A 19,170-nucleotide genomic window follows, 5' to 3' on the forward strand; every position below is an offset into this window, starting at 1 on the left:
CCCAGGCCTGCCAGACTCCCCACCGCGTACAACTGAGAACAGGCATCATGAAGCCAAAGTTAGACACTTAGTGCTACACAGTGTTCATATGCACTGCTGTACTGATTACATTTTATTTCTGAAAGGCACATTATACTAAGCAGTTGCAGTATTGAGCAAATCCAGCCTTCAAAAGGGCAGATGAAACCCTCTACTACTGAGCCAGCAAGCCAACCACATGGTAACAAATTATGTTGGGACGAATCAAGAAAGTATCATCAAAAGAAGCTGCTGGCCCACGGAACAATGCTATTAAAATGTGTAGACCTGCTTAACAGCCATTCATATAAACATCCCAGATAGTTTGGGAAAAAGGCACTTGGTTTATGTTAAAGCATTTACAGCAGAATATCTTTCCTCATACTTAGCAAATGTCCACCTGGCTACCACCCAAATAAACAGATTTGCGTTGAGATTTCTCACGGAAAGGCTAATATCAAAGCATGACTTTCACAGCTCTGTGGTTTTTGTCTTTTTAAAGAATTCCTTCTTTTGCAAAGCCCAATCAAATGAAAAGCAAGCTCACCCATCCAATCCAAGTATGTGCATGGCACTGTTCAGTACTGATCTGGTTGTTATTAAAGCCGCCAAACGAACTTCATACTATGGATGGCGAATGTTACTTTCTCCATGTATCTCAAAGCAGCCAAGAATAGTGTCTTGGCAGGGATCAAGAGATGAGAAGGAATCAAGCTGAGCAAAACAATCTTTGAAGCATGGCCATGGAGATAACATAAACAAGGGGGATAAAGAATAGCTGGTGTCTATGAAGATACGCTGAACTAAACTCCCCAAAACCACTAGTATTCTATCACTTGGGACATCTGTGGAATCCCATCCTTCCCCCCAGTTTACTAGTGACAGTGAATCTTTGTTCCTATCAAGCTTTCAAGGCTTTGCTTTTGTGTCTTAAGTGGTTGAATAGGCAAAAGAATGCTAAAATCCACAGTATGTCGGGGGGCGGGGCGGGGCGGAGAACAGCAAAAAAAATCAAACCAAGACCCATGAGATATTAAATGGGAAAACTCATAGCAAGGCCACGGTTCAAATGGCATCTGTGACACACACAGACAAGAAGACAAAACTGGGAGGTACTTCAAATGTCTAGGGTTTTGGTTTTTGGGTTTTGTTTTTTTTTTTTTTTTTGTGGGGGAGGGGTGGTTTTCATCTGTCTCGTTTTAAATGTATGGCATGCAACTGTATATTTACATTCAATTTTGTGGTGCTGTCCACCTAAAAGCATAGATTTGTATCAAAGGTGACTCAAACAAAAGAGCTATTAAAGACCTCAAAGAGATAAAACACCAAGACTGAGCATGAACTGTGTAAAATGCACATACTTGCCTCAGCTGCAAATGACCTCATCTACAAATCAGAAGAAATCAAGCTCTTGTAGGCAGCAGTTCTGTGTTGCCTAATTTGTCAATCTCCTTTACTGGACCTTCTGCAGTAGAAAAGATTTGGATCCTGGATCTAAAAATGGGAAAATCTGAAGCTTCTTACCCCAGCAAAGGTAAAATCCCCAAAATTTACATTGATGTGGATGAAATCTTGAACAAGAATTTAAACACTGCTGCAAGAGATTTTGCATTAAAAGGCAGTGTAGACTATAACACACTCTTTAAGGACCAGAGATAATAGTTTTTCCTTTTTCTCCATTAGGAAACAAGCAAGCAAAGGCTTTTCTACAGCACCTATTCAAAATGGTACTCCAGAACATGCTAGGCTAAAGCATCCTGTTCCTCCTCGTCATCTCACTGTCTCTGGGAATTTGCTTGTTTGGGATTTTTTTTTTTTTTTAAATCATCATTATGCCAACAATGGTGGAAATGCTTTCCCACAGCCTCTTCAGATTCTATATTAACCTGCTTTCTCATGAAAGCGAAGTCTATAGTTGGATTGTCCTTACTGAGAACACCAACCTCTACTCCTGCTCTTGAGTCTTTTTTCTTCTTAGCTATATTGTCCCAAGGGAAAAAAAAAAAAAAAAAGACACGCATTAGTTTTCTTCAAGGACAGAGCTGGCTCCCAATGCAACAGAGTAACAGAAGCAGACTGAGGACCACTGCCAGTATTCACAGTGATGCCTCCCCTCCTCCTTCCTCCCTCACCCTCCTAGCCTTGCAGTCATCTTTGAATCAGCTGCATAGTCTCCTCCGTCTTAACATTTTGTAGCCTTGGTTTTTTGAGTCCTGTGGAAAGGTGGGAGCTCAGAGACATTAATTTTTGAGGAGCACTGTCACATGTTTTCTAGATGAAAATCAGAGCATACTTTCTGTACAGGCTCACGCTCCTTTTATCGTCACTATGTGCATTATAATACCTTCCAAAGGCCCTCACCAGTGAGCAGCCACACGTGAAGGTGAGCACTATGCACACACCCACAGTAGAAGAGACCCACTGCAGAAGAAGCACATATTTTGAAGAGACATACAAGCAAAATGTTGAGAAGGGAAATAGAAGCAAAACACTGAGAAGGGAAATAGTTTTGCATCATCTTACAAAACACAGCTAAGTGACTTGACAAAGGTTGCTCGACATGTCCACAGCAAAGCCAAATGCAGAAACTAGATTTCAGTGTCTTGCTCACTAGATCACCAGACTTCCCTTTCGGTGCATCTCAGCAGTAGGTTCATTTCTTTCAGCTAATTACCTTTCGTGGGTATTTTGATATGCTATGACAAAAGCACTGCTTGCTTCTCAGGCAAATTAAAACTCCTGCTGGGAAAAGCATCAGCATCAGAACCTTTATGCTTCACAGGCAATGAACAGAGGAAGCCACACATGAAAGCAGAGCTTTAGTGATTCAGTACGGGAGGAGGGAAGAGGATGATGCACTTATTCATCACATTTATCTCAAGGCTTCCGAGAATAAATAACAGGACACACTATAGCGGTTGAACTTTTTACCATCACTACATCATCCACCAATGTCTCAGTAGCATCTTAAATTCATCTCTACAAAAGCAGTTAGCAAAGCAACCCGCAACAGGCTGTGGGAAATCGATTCCACTATACCACACAAGTACCTCTCTTCACTGAGATCACCTCCACAAGTTAGTGCTACAATTATAACCCAAGTAAAAGACATTTTTTATTTCTCTTGTAACAATTTAAAGCTACTTACTCTGCACTGGAAAGAGACAAAGTTACAAGCTGCCTGTAACATCCTGCATGCAGATTTTGGAGGGAAGTACTTCTGCACACTGAGTGCAAATGCGCAAGACGACCCAAATGCCCATTTCCTCTTTACAGTCTGTTCTCAGCAGATGAAACGAGACTCCAAGAGACTAAGACCTGAGAAATCAGCCAAAACAAGGCAAGAAAAATACATCTCATAACAACAAAGATGTACCAACCAGATGAGAGACTAGTTTATAGGCACTGCTGTGGCTCCTGCGTATACAGACACCGATGTATCTGCTGCACGTGAAGGCTTCCTTGGATAAGAAGGGCTCCCCAGATTGCACTTGCTGTCAGCGTGGTGTCAGCTGATCTTTTGGCAGCTGGCCTGCTCACATCTATCCACTTCTGTTCTCTTTTTCTCTTTAATGACAACATCTGTCCATGTTTTGCATTGACAGAAAAGGTCAGCAAGACCCTAATGACACATTAAACCTGATAATGAAGTGATGCACCATTTGCCATTACCATGTGCCCAATCTCATTCTCCTTGTATTCAGAGCTCTCCTTTTTTTCCTAAAAAACTATACACAGTGCAGGTGTGGAAGTATCTGTAATCTCAATTTTTCCATGCATGCCTTATAGATCACTTTGGATACCACAGAAATCATGTCAGAAAACACCTGGTCTCTCCAGGCTTCCAAGAATATTATAACTTGCTCTATCAACATAGACACAACTTTCTGATTCCAAACAATCTTTATTTTTTGCTACAATGTACAACTACCTCTCTGTTTCAGACCAGTGTGCTCCATTTTCTGCACACATACAATAATTTCAATTGAATATTGATCTGTGAATCCTAACAAAAGAGACACACAAACCCAGCCATAAACTCATTTTGAGGCTTGCATACGATACTGTGTGACTTAAACATCATTGCTCCTTGCATTGTTTAACCAAATGCTATACTCTGGTGGGAACTGTCTACATCCACTCATTTTGCTCATTCAACAGACTCTATACATTTTCTAAGTGAAGTATTTCCTGTTGTCTTCACAATGTAAGACTTGCAGATCTCATGCTGGTCTTTGTGACCTATGACTGGAAGGTTCTTCCAATGCCTCAGAAAGAACAATTGTCAATGCTGGAGAAAGTCAATGCAAAGCCTTATTGTTTACTCAGTACCATCTGCTGCACTGGGTAAACTAATAAAAAACTAGTAAAACTGAATATAAAGCTCGACAATTTTGACAACTATTCTGCAGCATTTCTTACACAATGTACTCCTCCTCATCTGCATGAAGAAAGAGCAGCTGTAATCCAAGATTTATACGTTTGCACAACAGATTTCTAACGCTTTGTCTTGTCTTCTCAACTCATCTGTACTCCTTTGCAAGTTAGCCAGCCTCTATTTTTAGCAGGGAAATCATAGAATCTTTGAGGTTTGAAAAGACCTCCAAGATCATCAAGTTCAGCCATCAACCTAACACCACCATGCCTACCAAATGTTCTGGTATGTTCTTCATTAGCAAGGTCACGACAAGGAACTGCCTACCTAGACACATTTAAGGGCCTAGTTCTCTTACTCCTATTCTTGGCATTCTTTGCCTTTGCCATGCAAAAACAAAGTCCTGTTGTTAGCATAGCGTAACATAGCACTTCACAAAAAGCTAAGAGGGTCCCCAAACGTATGTTGACCAGTAACAGATCTAATAAAAAGAAAAGCCATGGTGGAATCATTTTTTCTTCTTTCTCTCTCAAAATTCTTTACTTCTTCTTTCAAAACAAATTACATAACAATCCAATCAGAAAGAGATATCTGCAAGCTCACAAATTTTATGTCGCTATGTGTGAATCCACCCTTTATATGCTGTGCACTGTAAATTATTCCCCAGATTAATGCCACCAAAAATCAACAGAACCATTCAAAGATTATGGTACTGTACACGCTGGATTGTATATCAGAATCCACACCAGCAGGAGCCCAAGGAGGAAAAGCTTATTAAAATTTTTGATAATGGAAGTGTTTCTTTCAGGATTGATCTAAATTTTGACATTCAGAATTTAATTGACTTCAGATCATTTGGGATTTTTCCTAAAATTAGGCCATGAAAAAAGCTCACAAAAAGTAGCATCTCTGTGTCTTTAATCTGGTTTCAAAAAATCTTAATGTCAAAGGCTACCTGTCTTATACTCTGAACAGTCAACTACAAACCAGCAAACCTACACATATAATAAAAGAAGGCAAAAATAATAATAATAAAAAAGAATACCTTCAGAATCTCCTTGTTAAAGAAACAATTTTCTTTTTCTTCAGGTACATAAAAACACATTTGTTGGCACTTTCACCAGTTATGACATATTTTTCCACGAATCTATTGGAAGATCAAGTGGTAGATCAGAACTGTGAGCAGTTGCTTTGGTTTTTTTTAACCAGTTTCATTTGTGTATGTGTAATCCAGAAGTATGCATTGATACATTGCTATATATATTTCTGGATTAGTTTCACTTCCTAGTATGGTAAAAGGTCTCATTGCACGGGATGTCTTAGTGACTAAAGGGAGACCAGATACTACAGATGTTTGCATCACCTAGTGTTTTGGGAAAAGACTTTGAGTCCCTGAATTTAAAGGGAGTTAGAGTGGGCAGATAATAATTGAAGACATTGCATCATTTGATTACCAAGTTTAATGCATTACTGCAGTCTCACTGACCTTCTCTAACAATGTTTGTGCGTCTGTATTAAGGAAGCATGATAAGTATTAAGGAATTATGATTAAATGGAAAACATTGGAAACTGTGCTACTTCTACTTCAAGGTAATTTTTTGACATCTATATCCTATGATACTATAAAGCCACCATCCACTCAGTTCCTCATCAAATGTATGGCATACATTCATTTAGTTGTTGAACAGATCCACCGAAGTCACCAAACGATTCCAGCTATGCAGAAAAGTGATGTGCATAGCTCCACATACAACCTTTTGTTTATAGTTCAGTTCCACCAGCCTGAACTGGTAAGATTACTTTTCTATTACAAAGGCAGTAAAACATATATTTTCTATTACTCCGCCCTCCTCGTCCCTACTTCCACCTTCCTCTAATTCTGTCTGTGACGTACTTCAGCTGTCTGGAACTGACGGCTACTCCTGCACTTGCCTGATGAGGTTTGCAGCAGTCACAGGTCCTGCTGCCCTGCACCACTGGGAGCTGCAGCTGCCCTTTCCAGCCTCACCTGGGGCACAGACCCAAGGTTTCCTTGACATGGAGATAGGTTTGGTGAAAAGCTCGAGTCTGTTAGCATGTGTTTTGCACGTGAGACAGAGTCAGAATGGAGACAAAGTATGCACCCAGAGATCTGGAAAACAACAGGTCACGATGTCCTCATTACCTATTCTCCAGATCACCTCACAGGTAGTGTGAGGTGAGCTTGTCAGTTTGGACTGGGATTTTTTTGGAAGGGAGGTGGGTAGGACTGGGTAGTTGTGGTTTTTTGTTTTGGGTTTTTCCAAATAAAGAATGAAGCAGACAGAGTCTGAGGCTCAGAGGGGCAAGTTTCTAGGGCCCACCTCACTTAGCTTGTAACGATTGTGCTCATTACTTGCCTGACATTACCCAAAGAGTCTTGGGAACTGAATCTTAAGCTCTGATTAGTGCATTAAATATTGAACAAGCTTTCTTTCAAGAAATTATTAAGTAATTCTGGGATAATGCTTAGTTTTGGAAGCAGAATATCAATTTATGCCCCATCCAAATCTTGTGAAGTTGATTCCAATCAAGTAGAACTGTTTAAAGAACTATTTGACATATTCCTAGGAAGGTGCACTCCAAAATGCATTCACTTTTGCAAGCTGAGGATCTCAAACACTCATGAAATTCTTTTAGAGGGAAAGAAGACATCTTGAAAGGAGCTGGCTATAAATACAAGATCACCATACGAGTGTAAGACAGCAAGAGCCATAAAGATAGATAGTGTAAAAATACTTTATCGATTGCTGTAGTTCAAAATAGCAATAATTCTCTGTTAATTTCTCTTGGGAAAAACAATTCTAATAACCTTCCAAGAAAGGGCTCCTGAAATAGAATACAGTATATTCATTTTTGCTGATTATAGCAAGATTGAATGGAGACACCAAACTGAGCAAAGAGAAAAAGACAGAGTCTTTATCTGTGTCAGTTCTTCAACACAATCTGAGTAAGAAATTCTCTCTCTAATACAAAGAAGAGTCATTTATAGCTTCAGAACTATCCATTTCGGTTGAGAACCACTGAACTATCTCCAGCTCGGATAATTACTGCACGGTACTGATTCAGTGAGGAAATCACAAGTAAGGGCAAATACCAGCACAGAGCTGCACTCTCCTTGAGCCAGGCACAGGAGAGTATGGAAACTACATGATCCACACCCATAACTACGGAAAGACTCTTAAAATACCCAGGCTGTAATTCAGTGTAACAGCTGTAGTTAAGACAGAAAAGGAAACAGACACATGAAAATTAAAGGAAGACAAGTGAAAGCTATCCTCACATTAAACCAGTCTCAAAAGTATGGGTGTCTTTCTTTTTAGAGTAGGTCTAAAAAAGGGTAAGATGTAAGCAGCACCTGCTAGGCAGTGTTTCTAAACAGCCTGCCTTTTTAAGGAATTCATACAATAGGCTGAAACCACACAAATTCTGGCCAAATACTAATTCAAAAGGTCCTGACACTTTGTCAGCTTCATATAAATGAGCTTAAAGTTTATTTATATAGTCTATAATTTAGATAGCAGCTAATCAGTACAAGTCTTTTTTTTTCTGTACAAAAGTGGCACACATTTCTTCTGCCCACTCTTTCCCCCCCTAGTTCTTCCTCCCAAAAAATAACTGATTGCAGGTTCAAAAAATATCACGGAGACCTGCCTGAGCCTTTTTACAAATAGTAACAAACTTCACATGAAATTGGTAGCAATTACAGAGTGAGAAGGAAATTATATTTTTTTTTTTTAACGCACATAAAAAGCTTTCCACACAGGAAAGTAACATATTTTTGTATCTTACTTGTGATCTTTTGGTTTGTTTGTTTTTAAGAGAAGCCTTTTCAGCTTTATTACTCCAATGTTCCATATCACTATGGGCTAAAACCTTGTAATTTAGGCACCAAAAAGAGGAAATACATAGTCTGTAGAGTTAAGTTTATAACTGAAAAAATCTTGCATTAAGGGAAAAAAAAAAGAACAGGAAAAGTGGGAACTTCCAAAATTGCATTAAAGAAACAAATCTATTGATTCCTCCTACAGATGCAGCCTGCTAACTGGGAATATAAGAATATTTAAGAACATAAGTTAAAAAGCAGTGCTTTATAATTCTGTAATGCCTCTGATCTCTTTAGTAGGTTGAAAATGCCTAAAATCCATGCGTACCCCTTCTATGCAATGTGGAGGCTGAAGAGACTACTTTAACAAGAATGTCCAGGAGAGTCAGAAAATGCATGGAATTCTCTACTTTTTCAGAAACAAGACAGGCAGAGTGCGATTCAGTGCACCTAAGCTAAGCAGGAGGTACATTGCTAACTTAGGTGCCAGGAATCACCTCTCTGAAGGCGCTCACTTCCCTCAAAAACTGTGGAGGGAATGAAGCCTGCTGGTGCTAATACGCCCCAATCAGGCCCACCAACAAACAAAAACATACACAGAAAATACACAGAAATGCTGCAGTGGCTTAAGTGCTAAAGTTAAATAGGGAGACTGTCCAGTAAAAGCAGAGCTCAAAATAGAACTTAGATGGGAAGAATTTGGCTGTGAGGTATGAGATGTTTTTAGAAGATGACAGACAGAAACAGAGGAAATGTCCGAGCTCAGGAATCAAGACTCTCAGCAAGGCAAAATCAATGTTACCATCAAGAGGATATGAGTTCCAGTTAATATACCACCAACCTGAGAGTGGTTCCTACCATACAGTCTTGAAAGGAGAGAAGTTAATGGCACTGTGGTGGCTTGCTAATGGGGCAAACTGGTTTAGAGAACAGGAAGTGGAGAATGATGGCAAAACCACACGGCAAGTCATCTTAGGGGAAAGCGTGGCAGGGAAGTCAGACAGCACAATTAACTGGATGATGCAGAAAGATCCAGGGAGATGGATTCAGGAGAAGAGTGATTCAGGCAGAGGCACGGGCACACATTTGTAAGCTGCAAGACTGAGTTGTCTGACTGACAGGCTGCTCAAAAACAAATACAAGAAAACAAGATACTTAGGGAAGTTGTGAGAGTAAAGGGAGAGAGAGGAGAAAAAAAAGGACTTGGGAAGAGATCATCAGGAAAGCTTTTTAAAAGTATTATTTGGCAAGAAAAACAATGTCAAGTGTCTGGGGGAGTTGGGGAAACCCACCACAAAATGTTTTTCAGCTCTGTTTCCCCCATTTTGAATTTAGGCAGAAGAGTTTTAAGGCTATTAAGATTTTCCTGTACTTAACTGTGCTCATTCACAGTGGTAAGGCCTCTTCCACCAAAGCAGGTGTCTGAAGAGCCACGTAGACCTCTGCAGGTTTCAGCCTGGAAAAAGGTCCAAATGACATCTTGACCAATGGCATTTTCCAGAGTGAACCTATCACTCCCTGAAAGTTCAAGTCTGACTGGCAGGAACCCAATAAGACACCAAACCATACAACTCTATTGTCACAGGCTTCAAAAGTCATTCCCTGAATCAAGCCTTCCTTGTTCAGTGGACTAACCATTTACCATCACGCAAAAAAAAAAAATTATTTCATGAAAGCCAGTGCTACTTAACACAAGGTACTTAAGGTGTGCTTAGCCTCTCTGGTACAGCAAAGGCAATAATAATGAATAAAGGGAAAGCAATACCATGCAAGTTTCCACCGCTTCATGGACCACAGATCAGAAACTCCTGGTCTGCTATTAAGCAATCCTCAAAGGTTTGATTACTGAAGCCACCACACAGAGCTATGCAAGTCCTCGATGATCCCTGAGCATGCTGTAGCTCAGTTACACAAAACACACAACAAGTGGAGCTTGGATGATGTTCTGGGCCACCCATCCTTGAAACTCCTGGGCTTTTGGCTCATGGAAGAAATACTCCTCTATAGTCACTACAGCTTTCTCCAAGTGTTGCACTGCTGATTGTCTCCAGTGCCATTTTTCAGAATTGTGTGGCACTGACAGAAAAGTTGACAAGAAGGAAAATAACAGTAACTCCAGAAGACCCGTGGTGCAGAGCCTCCACAGGGTATTTTACTGCACAACCTGCAGGTCTGGAAAGGTACCATGACAGGTTTGGCCTCTAATACTGCAAAAGCCCCACATCCACAGAAAAAGGAAAAATGGTACTGCAAAGTTTAAGCCTCCTATGATACTCTGTTATCAACACCCTGAAATTTAGAACACAGCTGCCTGAGGCAGTTGGCTTTTATTGTCCTCTTTGAGTTCACACACTGCTTTTTGTACTGTAAGGAGGAGCTACCACATACAGGGTCTTCTTGAGAAGATGGATGACAAATACAGGAGGGATAACTAACAGGACTGCTTCTTTACATCTTGGAAGTTTTGAGGACTGCTCATCCTCCTTTTTCCTCAGAAATCTCTTACTCAACAGTTTTCTCACAGTACAAAGAGCAGTGGAGGAAGGTGGGGAAAAGGTAGATTGATCGAGAACAATATTATAATAAATTCAGCTTCAGTCTAATTTATAAAAACTAAAGGCAGTAACAGCTGAACTACAAGACAAATCTGGTTTAGATGCAGTACCATGGAGAATAAAGCACCAACCAGAATGAATAAGCTCTCTTTAGCTCATATAACACTCAACATACTCCAATTTGTGTACCACAGCAGACTAGTCCTAGTTTTTCAGAATAGCCTAAAATTAATTCCAGCAAGACACAAGCCACTGGATAGCATCCTTAGCATTCAATTTGGGAGAGCACTGAGAACAGCTGGTGCAGAGCAGGATGTCTCTAAGCTAATCTCTAAACTGCTATGAAGTCCCAGAGTGCTCCTACTATCATCTGCAGGCACAAAAATGAGACATTTCAGGAAATGACTGTTATCTCCCCTCAGTCTCTCAAGCCTGAGAGTTAACAAACCTAATAAGAAAGAAAAAAAAAAAAAAAAAAAAGACAAAAACATTTTTGAGATAAGTAATTAAATTGGCATGTCTTATTTTAGACAGAGATTACACAGTTAAATATCCAAAGAGTATTCAATCTCCAGGAAAAAATTTACCATGTGGCCAGTTTGAACAAAATATAATCTTCTTTTGCAGCATAAAGACTGACACATGGGTGCTAAAGAAGAGTGAGACTTGTACGCTTGGGGCTGATGTCCCAAGGCCATGTCCCACACATGCACCACAATCAAGCACTTACCCTTCTTTGCAGGTGAAAACACAAACCAATCAGCCAGTTTGTTAGTCACTTTGCTCTATTTTGCCACGTCTATCTGCTTTGTCATCCTTCAAATGATTAAAAACAGAGCTGCCACAAAATCCTTCAGAGCTAATTACCTACTGGAAAAATATTCCTATAGGCAGGTGTAATTTTTAAAAGTAAAGACAGGAACAGTTTTCTCCCAGCATTCTTTTAAGCAACATAAAATTTGTGCCAAAGAAGTATCTCCTGTATTTACAAGAAATTCTTTAATATATTTCTTGAAGAAATGTCCCTTAGAACACGAAGCTACACAGATGACAGAACATGAACTCCTTTAGATTAAGTTCAGCAAACACAGTGAACACATTAAGATGACAGTACAGAGGTACAGACCTACCCATCTTACTGCACAGGTCCATATTCACCCACATCTGGCTTAATGCTGCACTGGGAGACTGAAGATCAAAACAAGAAAAGGTACGTTTGCAATGAAAATGAAGGTATGTTTGCAAAGAAAATTAAGGCAGAAAAACACCTTAGGATGAAACTACTGGGAGAAGCATTACATTGACAAGATATACCCTCTGTCATTGTGTTGTCTCAAGGCTGGGTCAGGGTCCTAAGTTTTAAAGCAGCTGTGGACCTATACAGTGTATCAGGAATTATAAACTGTGTGATATTTAATATTTTCCTTAAATGTCCAAATGCTAACACTCTAAGACTAGATGAAAGTCTCGGGCCTGACTTCTAAAACTACATAATCATCACTGCAAATCTCTGCTCTTCCATGATAGCAGAGGGGAGTTTGAAGACACGAACCACAAAAGTTCAAGTGAGGGAACTCAATTAGAAGGATCTCCACTTTAGGATTATTTAAAACCTCACCAATGTTTAAACCTAGTCTGAATAGTTAGTTTTGACCACTGGCAGCAAGGAAGTTGCACCCAAATCAGCTTCCAGTTGCTTGGACTGGAGTACTGTAGAAATATTTAGCCCAGGTTCAGCAGCAAAAAGAAGAATCAATGTTGCTACAAAATAGCATCAAATATTCTGTTCCTTTTGAAAGGAAAAAAAGAGGAAATGCAGAAGAGCAGACACAGAGTAGCTGCCACAGGTAGCTGCTAGCTATCCTTCACGAACTGATCGGAGAGCCAGGAAACCTGCAGTCACAGCATTTCAGCCACGAGACCAGAAGAACAAGCTTGCCCAGAGAAAGACCATGACTTCTACTTGTCTGTTATGAATCCATTCAGCAAGGCCATGACATCTGAAACAACTCTGCATCTTGAGACACGAGAAAGTGAAGAACTCCTAACACTGCAGCCTCACATTTTAACTGCATTTTCACATGAAAATGCACATGATAATTGAAACAGGCATATGAAGACTTGCTGCTGCAGTATGTCAGACTACAGCCTAACAACGTAAATATCTTTTTTTTTTTTTTAATCCAGAAACCAATTAAAAGTAAGGCTTAGTTCAGAGTAGTAACATTGTAGTATTAACCTGTGTATGGGGCAGAGTGACTTGGAGTTTATTCTTTCTATAATATGTGTTGCCTTTTAAAAGACTAGTAACATTAAGGAGCTGACCCAGAATAGCAAACGTCAACGAGCAGATACAACTAGTACTTTCTATCCAATCCAAATACTATTCTATAAAAACAATACTTTGGTTGGAGGTTTTTTTGGTTGGTTGGTTGGTTTTTTTTAAAAGCAATATTGGTTAAACATAACACAATCTTAGACATAGGAAAAGCGCTGACGCAAAAGACAGAAATGCCATTCTTGGGCTCAGAACAGCTGTCTGTCACAATCAGATATTCTGCGTTTATGGCTATAAAGATAAAAGCTCCAAATCAAAGTACTAAAGTTTAACAAGTTATAACATCAGCTGAACCACAGCAAACACAAAGCAAAGTCACTCAGCTTAACCTCACTCCACTGTGAACTATACAGATAAATAACCTTACATCTGCAACGAGGTAAGAATATGCCTGCATAAGATTACTACTGTATGCTGGCTTGTTGAACATCAGTAACACAGAAAGGAGTCTGGTCCTGAAGTCATTGACCTGAATAGACAAAACCAGCCCAAATACATCTTTGACAAACTAGGTTGTTCGTAGACCGAGGGCTCTGAAGCCATGAAGCAAGAACACTTTTTGACATACCAGACTGTCCATGCGAGAGACTGTTGCATGGTGAATACAAATATAACAGTGACACAGGCAAAGTAAGTCAAGAGATAGGTCAATCAAAGATAAAAATCAAGACTTCCTACTCAGAGGTTTTCTTATGAAAATTATGGTCGTTCTTCACTTCCACTAACCTACTACTAACACTACGATCAGAAAGTCATCAGGATGTTTTTTGGGCTCTTCGCAATGAACCTTCGCTTTCTGCTTTCCACAGCCACGGAAAAAGTGAGCTGGTTCCCTTCATAAGGACAGCGCTTTTCTCTTAAAAGGACAGCACCAACGTGAGACTTCCTCCTAAAAGGATGCAGGCATCTCCTGTGCATTACTACATTGCAGGGTGCTCCCTACTCAATTGCTCCTGCCCTCTGACTCTATAGCCATACATCCACAAGCAAAGCCACCTCCCCTTCGCCCTCTAGTAATTCCTTTCAATTTGTTTTTGAAAGATGCTCAAGGACAAATTGGTTTTCCCTATAGTTATAGGTAATTTCTTTAACAGAAGTTATTTAAAACACTGACTCCAGTCAGATAACTCCTTATTCTGCAAGTAACTTCACCAACGTCAGTAAAATTTACTCAGCACAAGAAAAGCACCAATGCTCAGCTTTAAGCTGTTTTCAGGATGTAGGACTGGGTGACACACAGGAAGAATTCAGTTTCCCAAGGTGGGAGTTTTGTGCCTCTGAGCACAGCTGCCAAACAACGAGGAGAAAGCCAATGATGAGTTATCAATCATGAGTGTCTCAAGTGTCTTGTGCAAACTTGTCCCCTTTAGAAAATGGTCAGGAAGCACTAATCAATAACTACATGTAACTCTGAATTGCTTCACTCTGTGTATGGCTGAAATATTCAATTTAGCAATGAATTAAAAAAAAAAAAAAGCCAGAGAATCCATGAGGAAACAAGGCACATCAAAAGGAGGGACTAGCAAAGCCTAACACATCTGTGATCCATGTTTCTCGGGATTTTTTGACAGGTATAAGCAAAAGTGACAGCAAAGCTGGAGAACTCCGGTTTCATAAAACATAGGCTACTTAAGAAACTCTTCTGAATAACTGTTTCCTTGTTTCATGCTTAATACAGCAAAACCAGTTAAAATACTCTAGTGATACAAATTGAAAGCATTAAGAAAACAAAAAGTATTTAGCTTTGCAGAGACCTCAGGTTCCTCTGACTACATCTGTTCCCTTCAGACAGCAACCCCCGGAGCCCTGACTGAATTCTGTCGGTGCTTTAGACCTCAGCTTGCCTCTGGCTTGCACCTGTTATCCCCGTGAAAGAACTCACGCCACTAATATGTCATAATTTTTCACCTCTTCGCTACAAGACTCTCTGACCTGTAGAGGTCCAAGAAAGCTGCTTCAAGCCAGACTGGTGCTGGTTTCACCAGTAAAACCTGCAGAAAAAAACAATCTGAGTCAGTCCTTCACTCCCACCCTACTTCAAACAGCAGGCTCATGTTCCTCAGAGTGCAGACGACTGGGCTGAAGCCCAGAAAAATACAAGTGCACTTACAGCCTTTACAAAAACAGCAATACTGATGCAAACAAGCACATCCTGTTTCAGCCGGTTTCCAATAGTTACCTAAAAACCTCTTAACTTTGCTTAAACTACGTTTAACTACCAGCCTTATATTTTGTCTTCCAGTTAATAATTTCTCAGTTCCAAAGGTCTGCAAGTTCAAAGGAGACACTGAAGCTAACGTAAGACTTTTCTATTCCCCCAAGAAGCAACATGCAGCCACCCTAACTCTCACCTACAAAAGCTAAGTCTTTCAGACTTTGTTGATGAACCAGAACATGATGCCACTTTGTTTAAAATAAGTTACTTTTTTCATCTAAAACCAAAGAGCTACATGTTCTAGTAGTACTTCTGTTTTCAGTACATTGCTCATTATCTTTTCTCATGTTTGCTTGTCCTGTTTCAAACTTCTTGGATTTTACATTCCAGGAGGGAAGAACAGCTCAGTTAAAAATTATTTTCAGTAGTCCACTAGAATATTTTTTTTTTCATTTATGCACACTGTAAGAGAGAAATATACATTTTTTTTATAATTGTGAACATGTCCTCTGTCTCTTCACACAATTAATTATGAATTATTTCCCTCCTCCTCAGTCCATTTCACTTTGAAGTTCTACCTCTGCAGGAGCAGTTATTACAAAGCAAAATAATTCAGGTGAGAAATTCAGGTAAAATGCAAATCCTGCAACAAACCACTGTACTTAAAATAAACAGCAAAATGGCTATTAGCAAGTACTACAACTTCTCATGATTAATAGCTGTGGAGGTCTAAATGCACACTCCAAGGGTCAGATGTTCACTGCGTATTTTCTTTAGATTGCACGGGTTTAGAGGCAGAAACGTGAGGCTACAGGACTGTGACTTAACCTAAGAAGGTGGCATTTTCCCGTACAACAGACGACATCTGCCTCTACCTAAAACTACAGGGAGTGTTGATCATGAGACTTTCAGGTTTAATTGCCTGTAACCACAAGCAGTACAAACCACAGTAGGAAGTCAGTTAATGAACTTGCAACAAATGTAACAATTGCTACCAAGGCAAAATTACGAGGCTGTTTTAAACAACGGCACTCGGTTCCTTCCTGCATTACTTATATTTTCTCCTGCTACAAAAATTTACAGATGTTTTTTTCATCTCCAGTGTCTAAGATTTTCACAAAAGTAAAGGTCTGATCCAACACCCACTGATGTCAGAGGAAGAGCCAAATCAGACCATAAAGAGAGGAAAATATCCAGGTTGTAAAAGGTCTGTTCCCACCAATTTAGTGTCTGGCTTTAGCAGTTTTTAATGACACTGAGAAGAGCCAAGAACAAAGACTCCCTGAGCTGGAGACTTGGCAGGTATCATAAGCAAAGACGAGGATGGGGTTTGTGTAGTCTTCATTCCCTGTGTGCTTATCATCATGAACTCCATTCACACACTACGACCTATCTATGCTCCTGCAACAAAACAGAACTTGAAATTCTTTTTTAAAAAAAGGAAAAAGAAATAAAAATCAGTAAGTATTAGATCCCTTCATCCTATCTTCTGTTATCCGCAAAAGTTTCTAGTTTGTTGTCCCTTCTTCCCTGAATACACACCCTGCACAGCCAGAAAGCCAAATTTAGGAGTTTGTGTGTTTACTTAATTTACATGCATACATTAAGTTAGCATATTTGTAAATATTTCTCACCCACAGATGTGTATACAAACACATATTTCTGAGCAGAAAACCATCTACAAATGTCTCATTTATTCGCTCTCTCTGTGCCCATAGCCAAAAAAATAATAAATGCTGGTTCCCACAACTTTATCTTAAGCAGATCTGTCATTATTAGGTCAAGTTCAAAGAGGAAAGTAGCCAACAGGTCAAAAGGAAAAAACCCATAATATTTTGATTGGCCTTTTCACTGTTTTTGGAGAGCTCCTGAATCACACACTGTACAAGAGACAGCTACCAACTGTTTTCTGTTTTACTGAAATTAAAAGCCAATTTCAAGGGTAGCAACAATTCTGTCCACAAATAAATTATCATAATAATTTACTGTCACAAGTTGTCTCCCTTTTTGTACTTCATTCTCCTTGAGCGATAAGAAAGCACTCATTTTAATTTCTCATGCATCAAGAAAATTCCCTGTCTTAAAGCCTACATTCCCATTGCACGGGAAAGAACATCTAATTTTCCAAAGCAAGATCATTATTGATCATACTGTAATGATCAGCAACTGCCATAGACTTCATATCCCTCTGTGAAACCAAACTTACATTCAAAACATACCTGACGAATTCAGGACCCCAGCCTCATTCAACTGTCCAAGAAGAGACAGCTGGCTAAAAAAGCAACCGGTGTAACAATCTAAGAAACCCACAGTCCATATGCAGCACGAATTCACACGCTTGTAGTGCATATGTTAAGAACCAGAACGAAAGGAAACGCTGAACACTCAGCCCAGCACCATGGCACTTTCTTGGTGAGGCTGGCAAGTCTCCTCTTGCCCTGCAAGGGGTCCCAGACTGGGTTGTGTCCACCCATAGCACCGCTCACCCCTGCTGTCAGCCATCACTTTGGACAAAACCAGAGGTAGTAAAGGAGAGGAAAGCCAGCAGATTGTAATACAGGTTGTGACATGTACCGAAAAATCAACAAAATCACCCCAAAACCTAAAGAACTCCTATTATGCTTGTGCTTATACTTTTTTGGGGGGATATTCTAAAAGGACTGGAACTCTCACCACTCAACAGCTGCATACAGCCTTTTATATCACCCTCCTATGAGCTGTGTTGCATTTTTTCCCCCATGATGCAAGCAGCCATAAATAGATGTGGGAATCCAAAAATATTAAATGAGTTTTGTGGGATTTGTTTGCTTTACTTAAAAAGGGAGGAAGGACGAAAGATAGAAAGCAAAAAAATCATACAGTGCAACACTTGTAATTACATTTAGAATTGCCTGGGGAAAAAAGAGAACTATCTGAACAAATTTAGCATCTGAAACAAAGTCACACCAAAATAAAAACACACAGAAATACAGATCTGTCCCAGGATTTGTATTTACTTTATGTAGACAACATCACTGCACACAATAAGCATTGATATCTATTAATTAGACATGAGAATATAGTTTTTCCCTTCTATTTGATCTACACTCACTCAGAAGAAAACAAGGAACTTGACTAGCTTACAGATGTTGTTGCCCTGTGCTTGGTCTGAAATGGTTTGCTTTTCCTGCATCAAGAAAACATCCCAAACTCAAATATGTCTTGCTAAAATGTATTTTTATGTAAACTCCAGAAACTTACTGTTTTTCTTGAATATTTTTTTTTTCACTAACTATGAAGTCAAAGAAAATCTGTAATCACATTCTGAAAAACAAAGATTCAGGAAATTAAAAAAAAAATCTGTGAAAATGGTGACTTAAGTCATGAAAATAAATCTCTCCAGACAAATATTTTCTTCAAAAATAGAAATAAGCATCCTGCAGTATTTACTGTTTGTTTGCTTTCTAAATAATAAATTTGAGCAATGGAAACAAAAAATACAAAGCTTCCTACATCTGTTTTGTGAAAAAAGCCCCAGAGAGAAAGACAGATTCTTCCCATCTTCAGAGTGCCAAGTATTTCTGTCATCCAAGACATTATACTTTGACTTAACAATCAGTGATTTGACAGTTTTTACTAAACAGATGATTTTTACTACTGTAACACAAGCAAAATAATATTGAACTTTCATTTATTGGAGGTATGTTAAAAAACAGAATTGATAACACCCATGTCACCAGTTAAGATGTCAAGCTTTGCTGGAATTTTAGTTGAGAAAACATTTTTTTTCAAAAATCTGGAGCATACAATTGCTAAAGAATTTGTAAAGATACCATTGAAACTTTGAGTCAATGAAATATTGATATTCCATTGATATTGATCTTGAGACTTTGGCATACAAATGTA

General features: G+C 39.3%; 1 protein-coding gene across 8 annotated transcripts in view; it reads right to left on the minus strand.

The window, feature by feature from the left end:
- The window catches only part of INPP4A (inositol polyphosphate-4-phosphatase type I A), a 123,594-nt gene that overhangs the window by 87,091 nt on the left and 17,333 nt on the right, over positions 1–19,170 (minus strand). For 7 of the 8 annotated variants that reach the window (XM_086769106.1, XM_086769147.1, XM_086769139.1 and 4 more), the window contains exon 2: positions 15,063–15,121. The exons of the other annotated variant lie outside the window; for it this stretch is intronic. The gene's annotated coding sequence lies outside the window, so the exon portion shown is untranslated. The remainder of the gene's footprint in view (positions 1–15,062; positions 15,122–19,170) is intronic. 8 annotated transcript variants of the gene reach the window in all.

The sequence above is a fragment of the Chlamydotis macqueenii genome, chromosome 1 (genome assembly GCF_036417535.1).
Source record: "Chlamydotis macqueenii isolate bChlMac1 chromosome 1, bChlMac1.mat, whole genome shotgun sequence".
Lineage (NCBI taxonomy): Eukaryota > Metazoa > Chordata > Aves > Otidiformes > Otididae > Chlamydotis > Chlamydotis macqueenii.